The sequence below is a fragment of the Canis lupus genome, chromosome 13 (assembly GCF_003254725.2).
Source record: "Canis lupus dingo isolate Sandy chromosome 13, ASM325472v2, whole genome shotgun sequence".
In the NCBI taxonomy this organism is placed as follows: domain Eukaryota; kingdom Metazoa; phylum Chordata; class Mammalia; order Carnivora; family Canidae; genus Canis; species Canis lupus.
Window position 1 is genome coordinate 3,080,688 of NC_064255.1, and position 6,000 is coordinate 3,086,687.

At 42.2% G+C, this 6,000-nt stretch overlaps 1 long non-coding RNA gene across 1 annotated transcript; it reads right to left on the minus strand.

Moving 5' to 3' along the window:
• Positions 1 to 341: 341 nt before the first annotated feature.
• LOC112662259 (uncharacterized) lies at positions 342 to 3,985 on the minus strand. The gene is made up of 2 exons (XR_003138315.3): positions 3,160 to 3,985; positions 342 to 1,111 (listed from the first exon to the last, which is right to left on the minus strand). It is a non-coding gene; the product is annotated as an uncharacterized LOC112662259 (long non-coding RNA).
• Positions 3,986 to 6,000: the final 2,015 nt, after the last annotated feature.

Here is a 6,000-nt window from a genome sequence, read left to right on the forward strand (position 1 = left end):
CAGTACAAGGAAGGAAGCTCCTGTGATTGTGCCAACATCATGAATGTTCCTGCCTTCCCAACAGGAATGCCTCAGATACACAGGGGAGGAAGGATCCTCACTGGAGGCCCTTTCCAATTATATCTCTTCTCTCAGGGACCCACAGGGGCTGCTTGAGCACGTTCCTCTATGGTTCCGACCCTTTAGACCTGGCCTTGACCAACCGTCAGCAGCCACAAGCTTTGACACCCTTGATTTAAAGTACAAACTGGCCACCTAGGGAATCTGGTTAGTGGGGGAAATGCTACTATTTAACAGATGTGAAATAGCGTTCTTGGACAGAACACAAGGCAACAATGGTATCTGCCAAAGGGGATGATTTTTATTGTTACACAAAACATTAAGTATTAGAGTACATATACATCCAGAAAACAACTGCCTTTTGGGAACAACCAGATTACATACCTTTGCTCACCGAGGAAGGGGTAGGGCAAACAGGCCACATTATTTTAAAATTCATTAATGCTTTTACTGAATTTAGACAGAAACAAAAATCAGGACCGAGGCAGGAGAGGGTGTGGGGAGAAAAAAGCGTTTGTTCATAAATAAAATACGTTCTCAGGAGCAGAGCCCATTGGGATGTTCATTGTTTTATCCAGAAAGAACTGGGTTCTATGTGCTGGGCTTGGGACGCTGCAGGGAAGCGCATGCCTGGCCACAGCCCTGGAGCTCGCCTTTCTGAATCTCCGTAGCTGCCAAGCTCATGTGCTCCCAGATCTGCCCCGCACGTCCCCAGCTCCCTGCTGAGGTGGATGGATGGCCACGCTGTCTGTCGCTCTCACTTCATTCCTTCCAGCCCACTCTTTCTGCTCCCACCCTTGTCTCCTCACGTCAGGGCTAGTATTGTAGTTACCTGACAGTTTCTAGTCTGCCAGTCTCCTGGACCTCTTTTCTCTACTCTGCTTCCCATCACACAGCCACCAGCCTGAAAGGCTGACATTTTGTACATCTTCCCTCAGAGTGTAAATGCCTTTTATCATTTTTCTTGACTTTTCAGAGGTGAAGAATTCTAACTCTCAAGACAGCCCGTTGCTTCCTTTGAAGTTTTAAATTTTTTCTACTAAATCCAAATCTGTAAAAGAAAACAAAAACATAAAAAAAAAAAAAAAGAAATCCAAATCTCTGTTCCCAGTAACTTTCACTCAACTGAGAATTTAATCAATCAGCTCCCTCTTTTACAGTTTTTCTCCTCACATGGAACATAAGACTTCTTTTTCTTCTTGTGGCAGACTGTTCATTGCCTTCCCAATATCTGTTTTCTCCTTCAAAATAATAGTTTTAGCTGGCCGTGGTGCTACTCAGTGAAATACTACATTTCCCAGATGCCTTTGCAATTGGGTGCGGTCATGTGACTAAGCACAGGCCAATGTGGTATAAATTCATATTCATTCATCAATACATATTCACGATGTAAGCAACTTCCTGGTTATAGCCTTAAAACAAGGGAGTGGCTTGTCTTGGTCTCTATCTCCCTTCCTTCTGGCTGGTAATGGTGAGACCTGGAATAGTCACCCTGAACACACAAGTAGAAGTCTATTAAGGACAGAGCAGCAAGGCTTGGATCTCCTCCCTACACTGACTGCTGAGACTGTGGTACAAGGCCTCTGCATTGTAGACTTTCTGGTACAGCGGCTTAGCCTGTACCTTAATATCCTCATCTCTACATATGATAATCCTATTCATTCTGTAAGGCTTCATCCAGGCAGAAATGTGCCTTTCCATCCTTTGGCTCTCAAAGCCCTTTGACCTACCTAAATTCTACATTGGACTCCATTGTTCTGTGTGGGAGTCCTGGTTGCTCTTTACAGCTCAAAGAAGACAGGGACCAAATCTTAATCATTGCTTTGTATTACATGAAGCCTCACACATTGCCTTGGTTCTTAATAAATGAGTTGGGTGAATGTATAGATTATTCTTCATTGTCTATATACACAATGAATCATAATAAAATGAGCAGGTAATCTTTTGTGGTTAAGTAACCATATCCCCAAACTGCTAGAGAAGAGGTCATTGTCAAGCCAGAGAATGAGGTGCCAAGCTCCTAGACTGTCTCCTGTTCAACATTACTGTGGGCAACTTCAGTGGCATGGTCAGTATACCCATTGTACTGGTGGACAACATAATGAGAAACCAATGATGTAGATAAGAGAATCAAGAACCAAAAATATCTGTACAGATAAGAACAATGGATGAAAATTTAACTTTAACAGATGAAATTCTGAATACTAGTTCAAAGATGGGGAAAAGGAAAGAATGGAGGAAAACTTACTTAATTAAAGATTATATTATTGTTTTTTATTTTTATTTTTTTAAAAAGATTTTATTTATTTATTTATTCATGAGAGACTCACAGAGAGAGAGGCAGAGACATAGGCAGAGGGAGAAGCAGGCTCCATGCAGGAAGCCCTGATGTGGGACTCGATCCTGAGACTCCAAGATTACGCCCTGAGCCAAAGGCAGACGCTCAACCGCTGAGCCACCCAGGCGTCCCAAGATTATATTTTTAAAAGGTTTAAGGGTTTTATTTGACTGGAAGCCCAGTATGAGTCAAGAATATGGTATTATGGCCAAAAATGTTAGTGCAATTTTGGGCTGAATAAACTTACCCAACAATTACTTATTCAGGGCTTACTAGTGCTCAGTATTGTGTGAGAGACAAGATGGGGAAGGTGCTGCCCTGCTTTGAAGCTTACAAAGACATGGCACATATTCTCCGTATAGCACAAGGCAGACAGCATTTGGTGTTGCAAGAGCAGAGGTGGGAAGCTTGGCACCAGTGTGACCCAAAGTGGGTGGCTGAGTTTAGCTTGAGTGTGGGCTTGTAAAGAGCACGGAACAATAAGGTGTGTGTGTGGGGGGGGGGGGGGGGCGCGAGGTCAGTACCAATCTGTAAGGGAGTCCTTAGCATCAGGCTATGGAGACTGGGATTTATGTGCAAAGAGGAACAACAACAACAAAAAGATCAGTGTTTAGGAAGATTTCTTTGGAAGCAATCTGGTGGGCAGATCAAAGTGGGGAGACACAATAGTTTAGAATTGGAGGCATCTCTTTAGAGATGGTCTTGTTTAATGTCTTCTATTTTATAAGAGGAGAAATGGGCCCAAGGCATAAATCATGTACCTAAAGCCACAGAGATGGCAGAGGAACAGCAAAACCAGGATCCTGGACTGATGGCTCCTTTGTCCCCTGGGAATAACAACAACAGTGATTAGACCTTGTACAGCTGTTGGAGTTTAGGAAAGCATTTCTGGAGAGACCTGGCCTGGGGGGCAGGGAAATCAGTTAAGGGACTTCGTCCACAGTCAAGTAAAAAACATTGAGTCGTGGGAGTAGAAAAAGGGTGAGCTGTGTCAGAAATTGCTTGGATGCTGGGTGTTGGGAGGGAAGGAGGAGAGGCAAAGACAACTAGATTTGGGGGGTGGGAGACAAGCAGGACAACAGTAGGACTGATGGACATTGGGGATGCAATGATGAACAAGTCGGAGGAGTCCCACTTTGGGTGGGTCCCCTTGTAATAAAACAGGCACTAACAACTGGTCTGTGTCACATAATGTGTCTGGAGAGGGTTGACGGGAAAGCACATCATCAGAAGGAGGGATGGAACCGCTTAGTCTGGAGAAACCTACATTGACTGCAGAGAATGGGGGTGAGCTTTAGAGAGGGACTTGGTAGCTCCCCACATAGGGAGGGCTTTTCCAGAAATGTGTGAGATTGCCTCTAAATAGCTTGACACCAGGGGAAGGCAGCTATGCAGGAAAAGGCATGGAGGGTGCACAGACCAAATCATCTCTGTTCTGTGAAGCAAGGCAGCAGAAGGAATGAAGGTTTTGGAGTTACAGAGATCTGGGTTCTAGGCTCAGCTATGAGCTGTGTGATATTGGCCAAGCTGCTGGACTTCTCTGTGCCTCGGTTTCCCCATGTCTATAATAAAGAAGCTAGGTTGGAAGACTTCAAAGCTCTAGTCTAGATACAAAGTTTTTTTTTTTTTTTTTTTTTTTTTAGGATATGGCTTGATGGTTTTTTTTTTCTTTTTTTTTTTTATTGGTGTTCAATTTACTAACATACAGAATAACCCCCAGTGCCCGTCACCCATTCACTCCCACCCCCCGCCCTCCTCCCCTTCTAACACCCCTAGTTCGTTTCCCAGAGTTAGCAGTCTTTACGTTCTGTCTCCCTTTCTGATATTTCCCACACATTTCTTCCCCCTTCCCTTATATTCCCTTTCACTATTATTTATATTCCCCAAATGAATGAGAACATATAATGTTTGTCCTTCTCCGACTGACTTACTTCACTCAGCATAATACCCTCCAGTTCCATCCACGTTGAAGCAAATGGTGGGTATTTGTCATTTCTAATAGCTGAGGAATATTCCATTGTATACATAAACCACATCTTCTTTATCCATTCATCTTTCGTTGGACACCGAGGCTCCTTCCACAGTTTGGCTATCGTGGCCATTGCTGCTAGAAACATCGGGGTGCAGGTGTCCTGGCGTTTCACTGCATCTGTATCTTTGGGGTAAATCCCCAGCAGTGCAATTGCTGGGTCGTAGGGCAGGTCTATTTTTAACTGTTTGAGGAACCTCCACACAGTTTTCCAGAGTGGCTGCACCAGTTCACATTCCCACCAACAGTGTAAGAGGGTTCCCTTTTCTCCGCATCCTCTCCAACATTTGTTGTTTCCTGCCTTGTTAATTTTCCCCATTCTCACTGGTGTGAGGTGGGATCTCATTGTGGTTTTGATTTGTATTTCCCTGATGGCAAGTGATGCAGAGCAATTTCTCATGTGCATGTTGGCCATGTCTATGTCTTCCTCTGTGAGATTTCTGTTCAGGTCTTTTGCCCATTTCATGATTGGATTGTTTGTTTCTTTGGTGTTGAGTTTAAGAAGTTCTTTATAGATCTTGGAAACTAGCCCTTTATCTGATATGTCATTTGCAAATATCTTCTCCCATTCTGTAGGTTGTCTTTGAGTTTTGTTGACTGTATCCTTTGCTGTGCAAAAGCTTCTTATCTTGATGAAGTCCCAATAGTTCATTTTTGCTTTTGTTTCTTTTGCCTTCGTGGATGTATCTTGCAAGAAGTTACTATGGCCGAGTTCAAAAAGGGTGTTGCCTGTGTTCTTCTCTAGGATTTTGATGTAATCTTGTCTCACATTTAGATCTTTCATCCATTTTGAGTTTATCTTTGTGTATGGTGAAAGAGAGTGGTCTAGTTTCATTCTTCTGCAAGATACAAAGTTTCTTAAAAAAGAAAAGGTAGCTTATGTGCATAAAATAAATGGGTGGAAATTTTAGGGTTGTCTGATTTGGATTTGGCTCCTGCCACTGTACTAATACTGGTGATCAAGTGCGAACAGCCAGCCTGCTTCTGTTTCACTCCATGATGGCATATAATGATGGAACAGGGCTGACATGTTCACAAAAAGCACTTTTCTCTGTGGGTAGGAGTGGGAAATAGTCCCATTTAGCTGATATCACTAATTTTTAAAGAAAACCATATGAGTTAAAGAGAACTGAAGATGGATGTGGGAGCTATGAGTCAACCACTGAATTTCAACTGCCTTAATTTTACATTATAAATGACACAGTTTTAAAGTTTCTTAGATTTTATAAAACTTGTGATTTTTCTTTAAAAGAGCTCATCCAGATACATGTCAATACATGTTAAAAATACTGAACATTTACTCCCATCTTGACGAATCCTTAAAACAATGATTGTGCTCTTAGCTATTTTCAATATAAAATCCATTTTCTGGCAGTCTTAAAAACTGAGAATTACTTTCTGTGCACACTACCTTCTTCCAACAAAAAAAAAACAGTTCTTGCTACCCTTATAGAATTTTAAAAATTTCTTTTCAAGTTATTTTGTAAGGGATAAAGTTTCTTAAAAACATCCAGCATTTTCACTAGAAATGAAATGTTCAGAAGGCTTCTGGATAAGCAATATTTATATGTAG